The sequence below is a fragment of the Pristis pectinata genome, chromosome 7 (genome assembly GCF_009764475.1).
Source record: "Pristis pectinata isolate sPriPec2 chromosome 7, sPriPec2.1.pri, whole genome shotgun sequence".
In the NCBI taxonomy this organism is placed as follows: Eukaryota; Metazoa; Chordata; class Chondrichthyes; order Rhinopristiformes; family Pristidae; genus Pristis; species Pristis pectinata.
This window is the reverse complement of record NC_067411.1, coordinates 42,508,700-42,528,327: the sequence shown is the minus strand read 5'-3', so window position 1 is coordinate 42,528,327 and position 19,628 is coordinate 42,508,700. Positions and strand designations below refer to the sequence as shown.

Genomic DNA, 19,628 nt, shown 5'->3' with positions numbered 1-19,628 from the left:
TGTAATTCCATGAGCCCTCATCTTATTAATCAGCCTCTTGTGCGGCACCTTGTTGAAGACCTTTTGAAAGTCTAAATACACAACATCCACAGCCTCTCCCTTATCCACCCTACCTGAGATTTCCTCAAAAAACTCCAGTAGGTTCATATCACCCACCTATTTGTAAAGTTCTTTCTGGAAATTCTCTTCTGGTCTAGTTCTTATAATTGTGAGGCCAGCATTGCACCTTGCCCAGTTTAGAAATTTCTTGCCTGGCTATCAATAGAAATAAAAAAGGTAGTTCCTGCATACTGAAGTCGATCTTTCATGGTAAAAGGTAAAAGCAAGGTAAAGAAGCAAAGAATGAGATAAATGTAATGAGCAGGAAACATTGGCTATCCAGTTAGTGTCTCCTCAAAAGATCGACTTATGCTTCTAGGAGAGGCTTACTTTCACTAGCAGCAGGGGTTCCAATTAAATGCTCTGGTTGTGGTGTTTCGTGTTTCATGTAATGGATCTATTTATTGTAGCTATTTATGGATTATGGTGTTTCTCAATTTTTGATGATCCTGATCCTGGAGATGGTTTTAAAAGAATACATTATGGAGCACTCACTAAGCCCAATACCTTTTCATAACAATGTGTACAATTTATAACTGCTTTGGCATATTTCAGCTGATGATATGCAAGCTGTCAAATAAATAGTGTGACTCAGATACTGCTGTTCTGCAGTATCTTTAAACAGAATTGTATCCTTTACAAAATAACATTATTGTAAAAATCTTTATTAAACATAATAAAAAGTAGAAATTCTCCAGAAAGGGAAAAGCTAAAGCAAAATAAAAGAGCAAAAGGAATGGATAACAGAATTGAAAAACCAATACAAGAAAAGAATGGGGGAGAATTAAGTGCACAATTGCAGTTTCTTGTTGGAATATGATTTTCATATTGGGCAATAGTCATACATTGCTATAATGATGATCCTGTTTGTGGTTGTCACTGGCACCAATAATCAAGGGAATATTGATGATGTAAGGATTCCCAGAAGTAGTTTTCTCAGATTCTAAGTAATGTCAATTTGCTTGCAAAGAGTGCAGGCACTGTAAGAGATGGAACATGGTGTAGATTTCTATTTTATCTTGAAAGGTTCTGAACCACCTGATGTACCACCTGTTCAGCCGCTAGTACTTTGTTCACTGACCTTTCTTGGTTCAATTTAAAATCATGAGTTTGTCAGATATTTTGTAATATTATTTTCAAACCTTTTCAGAGTCTTGCTCACTCCATTTTTTTTTCCAATTCTGGCCTTTTATACATCCTCAATTTCAATCATTCAGCTATTGCTCCTATACTTTCAGCTATCTACATTAAAATTCCTAGAATTGGCCCACTTAAATCATGCCATGTCTCTAAGTTTCTTTTCTTTCTTTTCAGATGCTCCTTAAAATGTATCTCTTTAAGCAAACCATTAGTTACCTAACATGTTTTGTCAGTATTGCCACAAAGCAATTGAACTCCATTGAAGTTGATATTAAAGATGCAAGTTGTTATTGCTGTAACACCAGCTCTTGGAACCCAGTGTTGCAACAAAACTTCTAACTGCATTGCCCTATTTGGAATAGTATGATCAGGTGATTTGTTTGCAGCACTAGGGACAGAATAAGTGATCTGGGATCATCAGTGGATATTTTTAAAAATGTAGAAGGAATTGAAAGGCAAAACAAAATGAAGAGAGGGAGCAGTACAATTGCACTTTTCGTGTATTACTTTGCAACTCCATATTTCACTTTTCTGAAAAACATAATGAAAAATGTAATTGTTTTGACACCATTCCAAATTAAAAGTACTGTGTTCCAAGAGACCAGAAAATGCTTCTGTTTGTTTAACTAGTTTAGTAATTATTATTTAGTAACTAGTTGTTATTTGTAAAGTAAATATTGTGTCAGTTATATCATTGGCAAAGAATCAATTGAAAGATGGATAAAACAAATTTACAACAGCAAAATGCTGCATATGCTGGCAATCTGAAATTAAAACAGAAAACACAAGACTCTCAACAGGGAAAGCAGCATCTACGATGAGAGAAACTGAGTTTATGGTTTAAGTCAATGATCTTTCATCAAAATTGGAAAAATATGGAGGTAGACAGATTTTAAGATGCAGAGGAAAGGAGGGGTGGAGGAGATAACAGAAGAGAGGCTCTGTGAGGGACACAATATTTACTTTACAAATAACAACTAATTACTAAATAATAATTACTAAACTAGTTAAACAAACAGAAACATTTCCTGGTCTCTTGGAACACAGTACTTTTAATTTGGAATGGCGTCAAAACAATTACATTTTTCAGTAAGTTTTTCAGAAAAGTGAAATATGGAGTTGCAAAGTTATACACGAAAAGTGCAATTGTACTGCTCCCTCTCTTCATTTTGTTTTGCCTTTCAATTCCTTCTACATTTTCAAAAATATCCACTGATGATCCCAGATCACTTATTCTGTCCCTAGTGCTGTAAGTGTAAATGACAAAAAAAGGAATGATGGTGCATGAAAGAGGATGGTAATGGGACAAGAAAGTCTGTTTTAGAAGAACAAAAAAAAACAAAAAACAAAAATTGCATGTGCTGGAAATCTCAAAATAAAAATGTTCTACAAGAGGTGTAAATGGCAGAGACAATTTCTCAGAGATACAAAAGATTGCAGATGCTAGAATCTGGAGCAACAATCTGCTGGAGGAACTCTGGGTCGAGCAGCATCTGTTATGTTTGTTCTTCATCAAGAGACAAACTTCACGTGGGTTTAACATCTGAACATTTTATTAACCAACACCAGACTAGCTTGCTTTCCTTCTCTTACAGCCACTTCCTGTTCCCCCATGTGACCCTTTGCATTGCCTACTGGGAACTGTAGTTCTTTATTATAACCACATAATAACACATCTTCCCCCTTTAAAGAAAAACAAACACAATACTTTGTCCTTATAAACCTGCCAAGAACCCTTGTCCACTCAGCAGCTTTCAATCAGTCTCTGAGGTGGTTTAATGGTCCTTTTTGGTCTGGTGCTTGTTTTTGTGGGTGTATTGCTTTCATTTGCTGCATTACTATTGGTGTTTTCCTGGGAACTCTGGTCCACATGTTCATTTTCTCCATATGCTGGCCCCTTTGGCGTACTGACAGGGGACGGGTCACAGCCATGGGTTGGAGCTTGTGGTCATAGATCCACGCAGTTCCTCCTCGGAGGTGTCCCTCGCTCCGTCTGGATCTGGTATGAATGTGGATTTATTTCCTCTTGCCCAACTGCTTGCATTTGCACTTGATCCCCAGGCTTTAGGACTGGTAGGCTTTTCACTGTCTTGTCGTGATTCTGTTTTGGTTTTTCTTTTCCTTCCTCTTTGGCCTGTTTGACCTTGTGTGCTCCTTCAGGTGTCAACAGGTTTTCATGTATTGGAAGGTTAGTGCATACGCGTCGACCCATCAGCATTTGGGCCAGTGAAAAGCCATTCTGCAGTGGCGCACTTCTGTAAATCATTAGAATTCTGTGGAAATCCTCTCGTCCATCTTGCGCTTTCTTCATGAGGCCCTTCACCACCTTAACTGAACTCCCTGCTGGGCCATTAGATTTTGGGTGATGTGGGCTTGAGGTTATATGGCAAAACCCCCAAACATTGGCAAAGGATTTAAATTCACAGCTCGAAAATTGTGGACCACTGTCTGATACTACGTCACATGGAACTCCATGTCTCGCAAACACAGCTTTCAGGAACGTGATAACTGCTTTGCTGGACGTTGATTGCAGTGTCGCAACCTCTGGGTAATTGGAAAAGTAGTCTGTTACAACAATATGGCTCTTCCCATTACAGTCAAACAAATCCACTCCCACTTTGAAATATGGCCTGTCTGGTACAGGGTGTGGTGTAAGTGGCTCTGCTTGCTGCTTTGGTCTGTAGGTAAGGCATATTTCACATGAAGCAATGGTCCGGCTGATGTCTTGGTTCATTCTTAGCCAGTACATCACTTCACATGCTCTACGTTTACATCTTTCCTCCCCAAGATGCCCTTCGTGTATATTCTGGAGCATCTCCTTGTGTAGTGACACTGGAATCACAAACCTGTTCCCTTTGAATCCATATCTTTCACTACTGACAGTTTGTATTGTGGAGGATCGTGGTTGTCACATGACAGCACTGCCCATTACCTGGTCGAAAAACACATCATTGCAAATCAAGGTTTGGCCCTGCCCCACCCATCAGCACACACCTAGCCATTGGCCTTTGTAATCAATTAGACACTGCTGGTACCGAGCCATTGGCCCCCTGTAAATTACCTGGGCTGGACCCCTCCAGCACTATAAAGGGCACCACGTGTGCTCAGCTCTCTTTTTGCCACCTTCAAGGGACCACCCTGCTTCACTCCAGGCTGAGCACCGTGGAACAGCGCTGGAGAAATCATTGGTGAGGTGTGCATTGTTAAAGGGTTGGGAGCGTTTTAGTTAGTGTCCCTAGTAGCATAGAACTGTGCCTGCACTGAGTCAAGGGGTGGCGGGTATCGTATTGTTCTTCCTTGATTGTATGTACCTAGGTTGTTGTGTATGTGTGTGTGCATTTTATCCTTGGTGCAATTTTCCCACACTCGCTATTATCTGTGTGCGTGTGTGTTATTCCCGTTACCATTTTCCCACACTCATCTTTTGTAAATAAAATCATTTACTGCCAGACTGTGTTCAGAGTCCTTGCTCTTGAGACCCATCGAATCTGTTTTCTCACTCACAACACAGTTCAGCTCTGCATGCCCAATAATCCCAAATACACATTGGACCGTCATCCTTTGCTGCCGGCCATCCTTTCCGTATTGTATCATTGAGTACTTTCATTGTTTCATCTGCCTCTGTTGCTTTCCTAATCTGCTCTGTTCTATCCGGAGATACTGGAAGAGAGGTGACAATCATGTCAACATGGGCCTGTATATCTGCATTAACCTGTTGGTCACTCTTTTCTGTCTTGTCGACTGCTCGATACAGCGCATCAACAGCAAACATATATTTTCCCGGTGCGTAGATCATCTTCACGTCATATTTCTGCAGCCTTATCAACCTGCGCTGTATCCTCATGGGACAGTCATTCAGTGGTTTGGACATAATTGAGACCAATGGTTTATGGTTTGTCTCCACTTCAATAGCTTGCCCATAGATGTACAGATGGAACTTTCACATGCATATGTACTGGCGAGAAGCTCTTTCTCTATCTGTGCATAGTTGGCTTCCACACTTGTTAAAGCCCTTGATGCATAGGCCACAGGTTGCCATGTGCCATCATGTTGCTGCAGTAGTACTGATCCAAGGCCATGCTGGGACACATCAGCTGATATCCTGATACACCTTTCTGGATCATAAAACTTCAGCGCGGGCTCTTCAGTTAGGACCCTTTTCAACATCTGGAAACACTCTTCTTGCTCATGAGACCAAATCCATTCATTTTGTTGCTCAAGGAGTGACCTAAGTGGTGCTGACACTGTTGACAGTCGAGGGATGAACTTAGCCAGGTAAGTCACCATCCCTAAGAAACGTCTCACCTCCTCTTTGTTTTGGGGCCTCTCCATGTTTTCAATGCCTGACGTCTTTCTTGGGTCAGGCTTCACTTCCTCTTCAGATATGGCATGTCCTATGAAGATCAGTGTCTTAACACCAAACTCACATTTCTCTTTATTTAATTTCAAATTGACATTCCTTGTCACGTCAAGCACTTGTCTCAGTCGAGTATCGTGTTCCTCCTTGGTGGACCCCCAGACAATGACGTCATCCATCATAGTCTCGACACCAGGTATGCCCTCAAAGATCATATAGATGGTTTTATGGTAGACTTCTGGTGTGAACAGGATCCCATATGGCAGCCGAAGAGAGCGATATCTTCCCTGTGGTGTGTTAAAAGTACACAGTCTCGAATTTGCCTCATCAAGCTTCATCTGCCAAAACCCAGATGGTGCGTTGAGCTTGCTAAACCATTTGGCACCTGAAAACCGGGACATGATCTCCGCCCGTGTTGGCAATTTGAAATGCTCTCTTGGTGGCTTTATTGAGATCTCTTGAGTCTAGACAGATCTGCATTGCTCCATTTTTCTTTTGCACAGTGACCAGTGAACTCACCCAATCTGTTGGTTCTTCAATTTTCTGTATGACATTCATCCATTCCATGCATGTTAGTTCTTGTTTAAGTTTATCTCTAAATTGAAACAGAACTTTCCTGCATGTATGGACAACAGGAGCCACTGCCTCATCTATGTGAATGTTGTGTACACCAGGTAAGCATCTGAGCCCCTCAAAGACATCTGCATACTCTTCCATGAGTGTTGTGTGGTCGTCTTTGGTATGTGAAGCTACTATGAAAACTCTTTTCACTAGGTTGAGCTTTTCACATGCACTCAGACCTAATATTGGCTATACTCTCTACACTCAGTAGCTGTGATTTTAAGTGCTGCCCATTGTGCTTAAAGGTCACCATACAGCCCCTTTTTACTGGAACTTTCCTTCCAGTGTAGGCTGTCACTTTTAACTTCACAGGGTAAATCTTACCCTTTACTGTGAGAGTCTTATAATCATCCATGGATAACAGATTCACCTGAGCTCCCGTGTCAAGCTTGAATGGAATTACTGTCTCATTCACAGTTACTGGAACAATCCATTCTGTTTTACCAGCAGCCAGAGTCTGTACAGAATCCACAAAGAATTCCTCCATTTCCTCATCATCTGTGTGCACCTTTCCCTTGTTAGCCACAGCTTTGCAGCACCTTGTAAAGTGATTCTTCTTCCCACAGCTATTGCAGGACTTCCCATAAGCAGGACACATCTTTGGAATGTGTCTACCTCCACATCTGCTGCATTTGCTGATTGAGCTTTCCTTTGCTTTGTTGCTTTCAGAAGTGCCTTGTGTGCTGCTTCTCTGTTTCACAGCATGCACTGTTGTGTCTGCCCTGTGCAGCTCCTTAGCTTGTGCTCGTGTGGTTTCTGCTGACCTACACATATTCACCGCCTTTTCCAGGGTCAAATCTTTTTCATGCAACAGTCTTTCTGAGTCCATTATCTGGAGTTCCACAAATTATTCTGTCTTAAACTAGTGAGTTTCTCAAATCTCCAAATTCACAAGACTTACTCAGTGTGCGAAGCGCAGTTAAGTATTGTTCAAAGCTAACACCTTGTTTCTGGCCACAGAAAAAAAAATTCTCTCAAATGTGATGTTTTTACTTGGGATAAAATACTCCTCAAATTTTTTCATCAAAGTGCCCAACTCAAAAGCTGTCTCATCAATTTGAAAGCTGTTATAGACGTACAAAGCATCTTTGCCGATCACGTGCAGAAAAATAGACACTTTCAATTTTTCATCATTCCCTCCCGCTCCACTAGCATTGCTGAATTGCTGTTTGAAGCATTTCCAATTATTGGTTAGATTACTAGTAAACTGTATAGGCATGGGTGGACTTAGCTTATCCATAACAGGAACTCTCAGCCTCTCACCTGAATTTCTCTTGGCAAATCCGGTGACAGCTGAACTTCAGGAACAATGTGGTCTCTTGCCACGCTGGCTGGCTTTTTCTCCATCTTCTTACAGCTTTTCTTTCATACTCACTAAGTCTCTCTTTCTCAATTGCACACAGTATTCATCTACTCTCCCTGTTCAGACCTCTCTCCAACTTCTGACACCATATTATGTTTGTTCATCATCAAGAAGAAAACTTCACGTGGATTTAACATCTGAACACTTTATTAACCAACACCAGACTGGCTTGCTTTCCCTCTCTTTTTATAGCCACTTCCTGCTTCCCCCATGTGACCCCTTGCATCACCTACTGAGAACTGTGGTTGTTTATTATAACTACATAATAACACAGAATTGTCGATGGTTTGGGTTGAAAACCTGCATCAGGATTGTTTATCTTTGTTCATGCAATTTCTTTTTACAGCATCCATGGATGTATTATTGGAGGCAAAGCACTTATTGTTCATCCCTGCAAGAGCAATGGGAGTGAAAGTAGATTCAACAGTAACTTCAAAAAGAGAATTGGACAGTTCATTTAAAGTGCCAGAACAGGCACAGAAATGGCTTTCTTCGCTTCAGGGCGGCAGCATCTATGGCGCACAGGGCTAATGGCCATCTTCTGTGCTTGTAAAAAAAGTAGTGAGATGCCTCAACAAGTGAGGCACAGCTCCACGACCAGCGGCAACGGTTGATCAGAGGAACCTGGTTCTGTCACGTGGAACCAACCGCCGATTTAAAATAACAGTCTGAAAGCGGTCGTGTTGCCGTGGAGACGGAAGCGGGTCCAGAGTCTCGCGGATCGGTGTGTATGTGCCGTCCGCTTCCCCCGCCCCCCCCCCCCCCAGCACCATGTCCTTCCGCGCTTGCGCGGAGAGGCGGACGGGGAATCGCCATTAAGTTTAAATTCATGACTCAAGGAACTTTTATTAGTTGTAATACTTGCATCCACGAAAAAGCTGTGAGATATTGTGTAAAACGGTATTGTGAGTAAACATTTTCTCCCGTCCCAATTAAAGTTTTGATTGATTCCTAAATTTTTCATTGAAAGTATTAGGCTTCACTGTTATTTATAACCTCTCCAAAATATTTCACCATACTTTGCGTAAAGATGCAAATTTTTCATAATGCATACATCCCTTCCTCTTCTGAATTTGTTTCTTGTACTTGTGCTGCTTATTGGAAGTATGTGCAGAAATTGGCTGTTATGTTTTCCATGCAACAATAGTGTTTACACTGCAAAAGTGCTTTGGTTGTAAAGGTGTTTGAAATGTTCAAAAAGAGATGTGGAAGATGTTAAAGAAATCAAGATTTTGTTTCTTAATTGTGCATGCCTTTAAGTAATATTCAACCCTCATGTTTTTGCTAACCTCAAAACCATTTTGTCAATGTCCCCATGCTACCCTTTGCCAAGCCATTCTCGGCAGAACTTTTAGTTATCTTGCCTGAAATTTTCTTCCCAATTCCCTTTTGTTTTAGTCCTTTGATTTTGTAGCTATTCCCAAGATTAAGCCAGAATTCCACCTGCTTTGACCTCATCTACTAATGTGTCAAACCTTTTGGAATTGCATATCATTTCAGGAATTCTCATAGCCCACTTGAGATGTCACTTAAAGTTAAGAAGGGTTTCCAAACAGTATGTTCCCCTTCTGAATCCATGTTGGTTTTGGTTTGCTATTGTTGTGGATTACCGAGATTCGATAATAATCAGGAGACACAGAAGATTCTTCAAGAAGTTAAACCTTTATTTGCAAACAAAGGTTGTGACGGTCAGAGAGCTGGTCACTGAATGCCCCTGAACAAAGGCTTACAGCTCTTTTTATGGCCCCTTCCTAGTCCAGTTGGCATTATCAATCATGTCAGTTTCAGCTACACAGTGACATCCGATTTACAGACCCTCGTTCCTCAACTCCCTGCAGTTTGCCACAATTGTCTTCATAAGTCTTTCTCTAATCTAATCACAACATGCTTGTACCTTGCTACAGTCATTCTCTAAGCTAATCACAATATACTCTAGTCATTTCTGCAGACATTCATTACTAGGCACCAGGTCACACTTAGGTCATTGTGCTCAGTCACCCGTGAGTTACCTTACTCTTCCCGAACGCGGGCTTTCCGTTCCCTTGGTAAAGAGGGAGAAGTAGCCAGCGCCATCTTAGGCACAAAACAAATTATAAGCAAACGTGTGTACAGCCTCTATTTTCTGTATATTCTATACTATGATATTATTGTACAGAATAGATAATCTTCAAGTTTATTCCCAATTAACAGATGTGTTGCCAATTATTCATTTGTCAGTCATGTGCTGTTCACTGCTGACCAGCTGAAACATTTTTGAGTGAGATAAAAACAAAAAATAGGTCAATATGGTTTATTTTCTTGCCCTGACGTCTTTGCTTCTAATAAAATTTTTGAATCCCTTGTGAAGCAAAAATGGAGTATTGAAACCTCACCTTTTATGTTGTATTTCACGTTATTTACTGTGGTGTTGCACATAGAATTAACAACTGTGATATAGCAGATATGTTAGTAAGAAAGAATTCTAACATGTACACAATTAAATTTTGTGGACTATGTTAATTATACTTGCCAAATTAAATGGCAATGTTAATTCACATTTAACACCAATAAATGTTGATCCTTTCTGCCTATAATGCAGGAACACAGGAGAAGGGTAATCAATTAGGCAACTGACAGAAGTTTTACCATGTTTACAGCGGTTAATTACCATGCCGTAGACTATCTTCACGAGGTAAAGGGAAGGGATATTTTTGTTTTATGTTTAAGAAGTAGGAGTGTTTTGAAGTGTTGGTATGCTCATCTGCTATCTGAAAAAGTAAATTGAGTACCTTGAAATATTAACTCACTGACTGAACTGATTGATATAACTTTATTAATAGCTGTCATGAAAATCAATACAGGTAGGTTCCCTACCAGTCAAAATCATTTTCTTCCAACTGAACCAACAGGAGAGTATTCAATGCTAGAAGGAGTCATATATTTTGATTATTTCACAACACAGGGTTCTATTCGATGCCCTGGTCAAAATTTATTATTCAATCGACATCACAAAAGAAGTCAGATTTGCCTGTCTCCCTTGTGTTGCAGATTGTGAAGACATGCTGTATGTAGATTGGCTACTGCATATTCTGGGCTACCATGGGTTAACACTTCTGAAAGGATTTCCTTAGCTGTAAAACACATTGGGACATCCCAAGGTCTTAGAACTTGCTATAGAAATGCAAGTTTTTATTTATTAGTGGGCCTTTTGAGTATTCCACTGGCAGTTGATCAAGATCAGAGGGGAGATAAAATGCTGCTGTGAGCATTGGAAATGAATGTTGTGTTTGTTTTAGTTCAATGCTCCACTTGACTGCCATAAAAATAATTATAAACCTCTTGTTCCCCTTTCTTCTGAATGACTTGTGGTAGGACTACTGGTTAGATTATTCTATGTGAAGTATTAGTGGGCTTTAATTTCAAGGGCCCAGCAAAAATGGTACAGATCCAAATGGCTGTAGAAACAACCAGTAAATGCCATACTGATTTTTTTTAATCGTTACTGCCCTACTCCCCCTTAGTGGAGAGGATGAAATTTGGCCAGCCAGGAATCACACCTCAAGTAAAATTTGTGAATATGGGAGGACAATTTACTTAAAAAAAATTGCAACTGCCTTTCAGGATCACAAGATCAGAAGACAAAGGAGCAGAAGTAGGCCATTCGGCCCATTTAGTCTGCTCTATGAGCTACACTAAAAACTATTCCTATCTAGCCCCAATTTCCGGCCTTGTCCCCGTATCCCTTGATACCTTGACTAATTAGATACCTATCTATCTCCTCCTTAAACGCCCCCAATGATTGGGCCTCTACAGCTGTACGTGGCAAAGAATTCCATAATTTCATTACCCTCTGGCTATAAAATAATTCAGTGCATCCAAGAGGGGTTCTTGAAACAGTATGCATATAGTCCAACTAGACCAGAGAACGTACTGGACCTAGTTTTGGGAAATGAGCCAGACCAGGTGACAGACTTGATAGTGGGAGAACCTTTTGAGAATAGTGACCACAACTTATTATAAGATGGTTATGAGTCAGGATATAATTGAATCTTGTGCAAAAGTACTAAATTGGGGGAGGCGAAATTATGATAAGACAGGAGCTAAAGGGCATTGATTGGGAGCTGCTGCTGTCGGATAAGTCCACGTCTGACATGTGGGAATTGTTTAAAGGCCATCTGATCAGAGTTCAGGATCGGCATGTTCTGGTAAGGACAAGGATGGTAAGGTAAGGACAAGGATGGTAAGGTAAGGGAACCTTGGATGACTTGAGAGGTCCTAAATTTAGTCAGGAAGAAAAAGGAACCATACAAAAGGTTTAGGAAGCTAAATCAGATTGGGATTTTGTGGAATATGAAGTAACAGAAAAGTGCTCGTGCAGGCGATTAGGAAGGTCAAAAGGGGCCATGAAGTGTCCTTGGCAAGCAGGGTCAAGGAGAATCCCAAGCCATTTTATCCTCACATTACAAAAATGAAGATAACTAAGGAGAGGGTAGGTCCACTCAAGGATAAAGTAGGGAATTTGTGCCTGGAGTCAGAGCAAGTGGCTGAGGTACTAAATGACTACTTTGTGTTGGTATTTACCGAGGAGAAGGGTTTGGAGGATAGTGAAAACAGAGTGGGGCGTGCTAATGTGCTTCGACGTTTTGAGATTAAGGAAGAGGTAGTGTTCTGTCTTCTGAAGAGCATTAAGGTGGAGAAGTCCCCAGGGCATAATTCCAAGAATATTGAAAGAAGCAAGTGAGGTGATTGCTGGGTTTTGACATTGATCTTTGTGTCCTCACTAGCACCAGGTGAGGACCCAGAGGACTAGAGAGTAGCACATGTTGTGGCTTTGTTCAAGAAGGGAAATGGGGATAATCCAGGTAACTATAGGCCAGTGAGCCTCATGTCAGTGGTAGGGAATCTATTGGAGAGGGTGTAGAAGAGGTTTACCAGGATGCTGCCAGGATTAGAGGGTATGAGCTTGAAGGAAAGGTTGGACAAGCTTGGGTTGTTCTTCCTCGCGTGTCAGTGGCTGAGGGGAGACCTGATAGAGGTTTTTAAAATTATGAGAGGCATAGATAGGGTAGAGAGTCAGAATCTTTTCCCCAGGGTAGAAATGTCAAACACCAGAGGACGTGCTTTTAAGGTGAGAGGGGAGAAGTTTGAAGGCGACATGAGGAGCAAGTTTTTTTTTGTGTAGAGAGTGGCGGCTGCTTGGAATGGGTTATCAGGTTAGTAGTGGAAGAAGGCAGTTTGGAGTTTAAGAGGCTTGTAGTTAGACATATGAATATGAAGGGAATGGAGGGATATGGATGATACACAGGAGGAAGACATTTAGTATAAATGGGCATCAAGATTAGCACAACATAGTGGATTGAATGGTCTGTCCAGTGCTGTATTGTTCTATGTTCATTCTTGCACAGCAATTTCAACAATTTCTTAGCAAGAACCTATAAATTTACTTTAAAGAGGAATATCTGCCTAGTTTTCTTCGAGCAAAAAGAGGGGAGAGGTAAAAATATCTTTCACATTTGGATAACTTGCACCATTTTCTGTGCAACACAAAACAAGTTTAATTGTATTAACAACTGCTCAACTTGGTCCCAAAAACCTTAATATCTGTTCAATTCTTGTTTAAGAGGAAAAGTACTTCCTCCATCCAGTTAAAGATGATAACCTACAATACAAGAAGTATTTAAAGCCAGGCACAATTTTTCCTCCCCTTGACACTACTCCCCTTGATACGTTAATGGATTTGTATTCTGTGCACACCACTCTGTAGGGAGCCTGACAGTTAATGGAAAAAAATGCAGATACTGAAAATTTGAAATAAAAATAGAAAAAAAAAATCAGCAGGTCAGGCAACATCTGTGGAAAGAGAAATAAAATAAACATTTCAGGTCAAAATCCCTTCATTGGAACTGAGAAAGGGAGAAATACAAGTTTGTTTTAAGTTGTCAAGAAGGTGGGGAAGGGTGGGATTTATAGGACAAATAGAATAATTGTGATGACGTGAAGCAAATCAGGTTTATTATCACTGACTTGTGTGTCGTGAAATTTGTTGTTTTGCGGCAGCAGTACAGTGCCAAGACATGAAATTACTATAAATTACAAAATAAAAAATGTGAAAAAAAAGGAATAACAAGGTAGTGTCCACGGACTGTTCAGAAATCTGATGACAGAGGTGAAGAAGCTATTCCTAAATCTCTGAGTGTGGGTCTTTAGGCTCCTGTACCTCTTCCCTGTTGGTAGTATTGAGACGAGGTCATGTCCCGGATGGTGAGGGTCCTGAATGATGGATGCTGTCTTCTTGAGACACAGCCTTTTGAAGATGTCCTCAATGGTGGGGAGAATTGTGCCCTTGATGGTGCTGGCTGAGTCTACAACTCTCTGCAGCCTCTCGCAATGTTGTGCATTGGAGCCTCCATACCAAGCTGTGATCCAACCAGTCAGAATGCTCTCCACTGTACCTTTGTAGAAATTTGTAAGAGTCTTTGGTGACATACCAAATCTCCGCAAACTTCTAACGAACTCCTTCTTCGTGATTGCATCAATGTGTTGGGCCCAGGATAGATCCTCCGAGATGTTGACGCCCAGGAACTTGAAGCTGCTCGCCCTTTCCACTGCTGACCCCTCAATGAGAACTGATGTGTGTTCTCCTGACTTCTCCTTCCTGAAGCCCGCAATCAATTCCTTGGCCTTGCTGACGTTGAGCGTGAGGTGGTTGTTGTGACACCACTTAACTAGCTGATCTGTCTCACTCCTGTACGCCTCCTTGTCACCATCTGAGATTCTACCAACGACAGTAGTGTCATTGGCGAATTTATAGATAGTGTTTGAGCTGTGCTTGGCCACACAGTCATAGACTTAGAGAGAGTAGAACAGTGGGCTAAGCGTGCCTCCTTGAGGTGTGCCCGTGTTGATTGTCAGCAAGGAGGAGATGTTGTTACCGATCCACACTGACTGTGGTCTCCCGATAAGGAAGTTGAGGATCCAGTTGCAGAGAGAGGTACGGAGGTTTTGAAGCTTGTTGATAAATACTGAGGGGATGATGGTGTTGAATGCTGAGATGTAATTGATAAATAGCAGCCTGACCTATGTTTTGCTGTTGTCTAGATGCTCCAAAGTGGAGTGGAGAGCCAGGGAGATTGCATCGCCGTAGTCCTGTTGTGGCGGTAGGCAAATTGCAGCAGGTCCAGGTCCTTGCTCAGGCAGGAGTTAATTCTAGCCATGACCAACCTCTCAAAGCACTTCATTCCAGTAGATATGAGTGCTTCTGGGTGATAGTTGTTGAGGCAGTTTACTCTGCTCTTCTTGGGCACCAGTATGATTGTTGCCCTTTTGAAGCAGGTGGGAACATCAGACCACAGCAGTGAGAAGTTGAAAATGCCCTTGAACACTCCAGCCAGTTGATCAGCACAGATTTTCAGTACCCAGCCAGGTACACTGACACTTTGTAAGGGTTCACCCTCTTGAGGGATGTCCTTACATTGACCTACAAGACAGAGATCACAGGATCATTGGATGCTGTGGGGATTTGTGTAGGTGTAGTGTTATTCTCCCTTTCAAAGCGTGCATAAAAAATGTTGAGCTCATTGGAGAGTGAAACATCACTGCCATTTATGCTGTTAGGTTTTGCCTTATAGGAAGTAATGGCATGCAAACCCTGCCACAACTGTCGTGCATCCGATTATGTCTCTAGCTTCACATGGAATTGCCTTTTTGATCTCATGATGGCCTTCCGTAGGTCATGCCCGGACTTCTCGTAGGGTTCTGGATTGCTGGCCTTGAATGCCACAGATCTAGCCCTCAGCAGACTGAGAATCTCCTGGTTCATTCAGGGCTTCTGGTTTGGGAAAACTCAGTATGTTCCCGAAGACACACACTCATCCACGCAGGTTTTGATGAAGTCAGTGATGGCTGTCGCATAATCATTCAGATCCGCGGATGAATCCCCGAATATGGTCCAGTCCACAGATTCAAAGCAGTCCTGAACACGCTACTCTGCCTCCCTTGATCATACCTTTGTGGTCCTCACCACTAATGCTGAGGTCTTCAGTCTCTGCCTATATGCTGGGAGTAGTACAGCCAGGTGATCGGACTTGCCAAAGTGTGGACGTGGGTTGGCACAGTAAGCATTCTTGATTGTGGTGTAACAGTAATTGAGTGTGTTGACTCCTCTGCTTCTGCAGGTGATATGTTGGTGGCAGTTGCCGTTGCCATTGGCATTGCCAGAGGGTTGCCTTCGGATAAGTTGTAGAGGTCCTCTGATCGAGTGAGTTAATGGGGGAAGTTGGGTAATATAGCAAAACATTCAAGGCACTTCATAAGAATATTAACATGAAAGGAATTGATGCTGAGTGACTTAAGAAGGTATAAGGGCAGATGTGCAAAAGTTATATCAATGAGTTAGTTTTAATATGTCTTAAAGGAGGAAAGTGAGATTGAGAAGTGAGATTGGATAGGGAAAAAATTTCAGAACTCTGAGTCTTAACAGTTGAAGGCACACATGCCAGTGTTGGAGTAATTAAAACTGAGGTTGACCAAGAAGCCAGAATCAGAGGAGCATAGCAACTACCTCAGAGGGTTATAAGGTTGGAGTAGATTACTTAGATAAAAATGGGTGAGACCAGGGTGATATTTAAAAATGGGGATGAATATCTAAAAATTGGTCCAATTTTGGTCTGCAAGCTTGGGGGAAATGGGTATATAACAGCAACAACATCATTCTAAAAAGTAATGAATTGATTGTTAAATGCTTCAGGATGTTCTGCAGATGTGATAAGAGGCCATTTTGTTTTGATCTTCACATGAATGTCTCTTATACATCTGCGTTTTGTATTGTTTGCAAACTGTTTGAGAAATCACTTGCATGCCAGGTTAATAGTAATTTGTTGTTACCTGTGTAGATTTTGACCAGAAGGAAGCTGACAGTAAATTGGTTACTACTTCCATCACCTCGTAATATAGATCATTCTGAAAAATACTGTTACCAAGGTAGACTCAACAATGATATTTACAGGAGGCCATGGACTCGAGGTAACTGTCATATTTGCTGTTAATCTTCCTACTATATTGATTCACTGGATGGAAAAGAACCTAGAAATGTATTAAAGAGCAAAACAGCATTCCTTCCAATGTGCTAATTGCTTTTGTTCTTCCGCTCAGGGCACTGCATTTTTGCACCAGGCTTTTATTTCTTGCTGCACTCTGGACTGGCCCTCGTCCACAATCAATTTTACTCTCAATTTGTTTGCAGGAAGTGGTATTCCTTATTTGTAGTAACTGCTCTGGCTTTCTTCAGTCTTTTCCATGGAGTACTACCATGATGTGTATTTAGTTGGGTAAGATGAGTATTTGGGTTCTCCTGGCTTTTTGATATTACCCTGTTGCTGTACAGGCATTCACGTGGTCTACATCTTTGAATTATTTCCATTATTTTTCCCTGTTAAGTGAATGTCTTCTGGTTGTACAAGTCAAATTGATCTTTCTTAAATGATTTAAGTTCAAGTTTCCTGTCATGGGCGTACAGATAAGATAAGATATCTTTATTAGTCACATGTACATCGAAACACTCAGTGAAATGCATCTTTGTATAGTGTTCTGGGGGCAGCCTGCTAGTGTCACCACGCTTCTCGCGCCAACATAGCATGCCCACAACTTCCTGACCCATACATCTTTGGAATGTGGAAGGAAACCAGAGCATCTGGAGGAAACCCACGCAGACACGGGGAGAACGCATGCAAACCCAGGGTTTCATTTACATCATCTCCAATACCCATCAATTCTTTCCTGACTATGTGCAGACCTTCAGAAATCCCAATATGTTTTGCTATTCTAAAATATAAGCTGTCTGACTCAAGGACTTTATCGTCATTATTACTTGGTTTCCTTTGGAGATATAACCTCCACACCTGATTTTGAAATTGTGTAGGGTAGTTTATATATAATTGTTGAATAAAAAGTTGCTTTTTACTTTTTAGTGAATATTACGAAGATAATTTACCTTTTCCCTAATCCTGAATTACCACATAGTTTTTGTTTAGTTTTTCGAGTTCTAACAGTTTTCTCACCCTGTCACGCTTCAGTAATATAGGGGACTGGTGAGACCACATATGGAGTACTGTGCATAATATTGATTATTTAATAAAGAATGTAAATGTGTGGGAAGCAGCTCAGAGAAAACTTACTAGACCAACACCAGAAATTGGTGAGCTATCTTACAAGGAAAGGTTGGATCTGCTGGAGTTTAGAAAATTGAGAGGGAACTTGCTTGTAACATGTATGATCCTGAGGGGCCTTGAGAGAGTGGATGTGGAGAGGATATTTCCTGTTATGGGGCAATTTAGAACTAGGGCTCGCTGTTTAAAATTAAGCGGTAATCCATTTAAGAGAGATTTGAGACAATTCTTTTCTCAGAAGATCATGAGTCTTTGGAATTCTCTTAGTGGACGCAGAGTATTTGAACATATTTAAGACAGAGGTAGGTGCTTGATTAGCAAGTGAGTGAAAGATACCACAGACTAGATTGGAATGCGAAGTTTGGGTTACTGTCAGATCATCCATGGTCTTATTAAATGGTGGGTTAGGCTTAGGGGTCAAATTGCAAACCCCTGCATTTAATTCATATGTTTGTATGAAACCTTCACTTATGCCATTACTACGTACAGACTTGTCTATTTGAACGCAGTCCTGTCTGACCTCCCTCACTTGATTTTTTTTTCTGTAAACATGAAGCCATCCAAAGCTCTGTCCTGACTGGTACTAAGCCCTATGACTCCATCATTGCTGTGTTCGCAGATCATTGCTGGCTTCCTGTTTAGTAACACCTCAATATTAAAGTTCTCATTTTTCTTAAATACCTCTATGCTTTCACACCTCTGTATTTCTGTAATCTACATTAGCCCTTTGAGATTTGTGCATTCTTCCAATTTTTTTCCTCTCAGCATCCCTGAGTTTAATTGCTCTACCATTGTTCAACAATTTTCCTGTGAAGCCCTTAGATTAATTTTGCAATGTTAACTGTGTAGTATAAATGGACATTGTCATTATAATGTTCTAATTTATTTATGGCAGGGAAAGTATTTTCTACATGCAAGCTGATGAGTTGTGACTCTGTACTTACTGAATGGAAAAAACATATCAGTTTGGAAAATTTTCTTGAGAGGTAATAACCAAATATTGATTTTCCCATTTTTGTAATTTGGAAAAATAGCTAGTTATTCACTCATGGCATTGCCCTTGGAGGAACTGGAATGAGTGGAGACCAGGTAAAGTAGATTCAGAGGTATAATTGGATCAAGCAGAGAAGTATGAGGGAGATGTAGAAGAATGAGGGAGGAATAACACTGGGGAGAGTAGGTCTATTGCTTATAGGGAGTGAATGCAATAAAGGATTGGAATGGAATCAGCTGAATGGTTGAAAACTACATCGGGGCTGGGGTGAGGTATGGATGTGGAGTGATATTGGAAGAGTACTCCATGGAACTGGAAAGTTACATCATATGGTGTGCTCTGTCAATATAAGATAGGGACAGAATTATCAATAGCTAGATGGAATTATTTTGTCATTCCTTTTCTTCCTTTCTCTTTCTCCTTTGTTTTCTCTCTCTTGCTGTTTCTCTCTCCCCCTGGCCTGTTATCTTTCTCTCTTTTCATCTTCCTCAGTCCTTTATTCCCTTGGTCTCTCTTTCTTTCCTTCTTCCCAGTTTAGAGATTCTGATTCATTCTTATTAAGGGGAATTGCATGTTCTGACTATTTTGGGGACTGCCAGTAGTTTTGCTAACATTTTATTTGAAGAATCAAGGAGAAGAATTTGAGCACTACTACTTTATGAAACTGTATTATTTCAGTGAACAACAGTTTACAGAAAAACTATTCTTGTTTGTGTGTGTCCAGAATGTGGAGTAATGTAATCTTTAAAATATAACTAAATTAGAGCTAAGATGTACTTTAATAGTGTGAGAAAGGAGTTTGTCACACAGAGGATAATGGAAATCTGAGATGCTCATTCCCAAATTTTCAATGGAGCTGCAGTTCCATTGAAAATTTCAAAACTAAGATTGGTAGATTTCTGTTAGACAAGG

At 40.8% G+C, this 19,628-nt stretch overlaps 1 protein-coding gene across 1 annotated transcript in view; it reads left to right on the top strand.

The window, feature by feature from the left end:
• The window catches only part of LOC127572558 (protein shortage in chiasmata 1 ortholog-like), a 72,336-nt gene that overhangs the window by 17,512 nt on the left and 35,196 nt on the right, over positions 1–19,628 (top strand). The gene's annotated exons all lie outside the window — the stretch shown is intronic.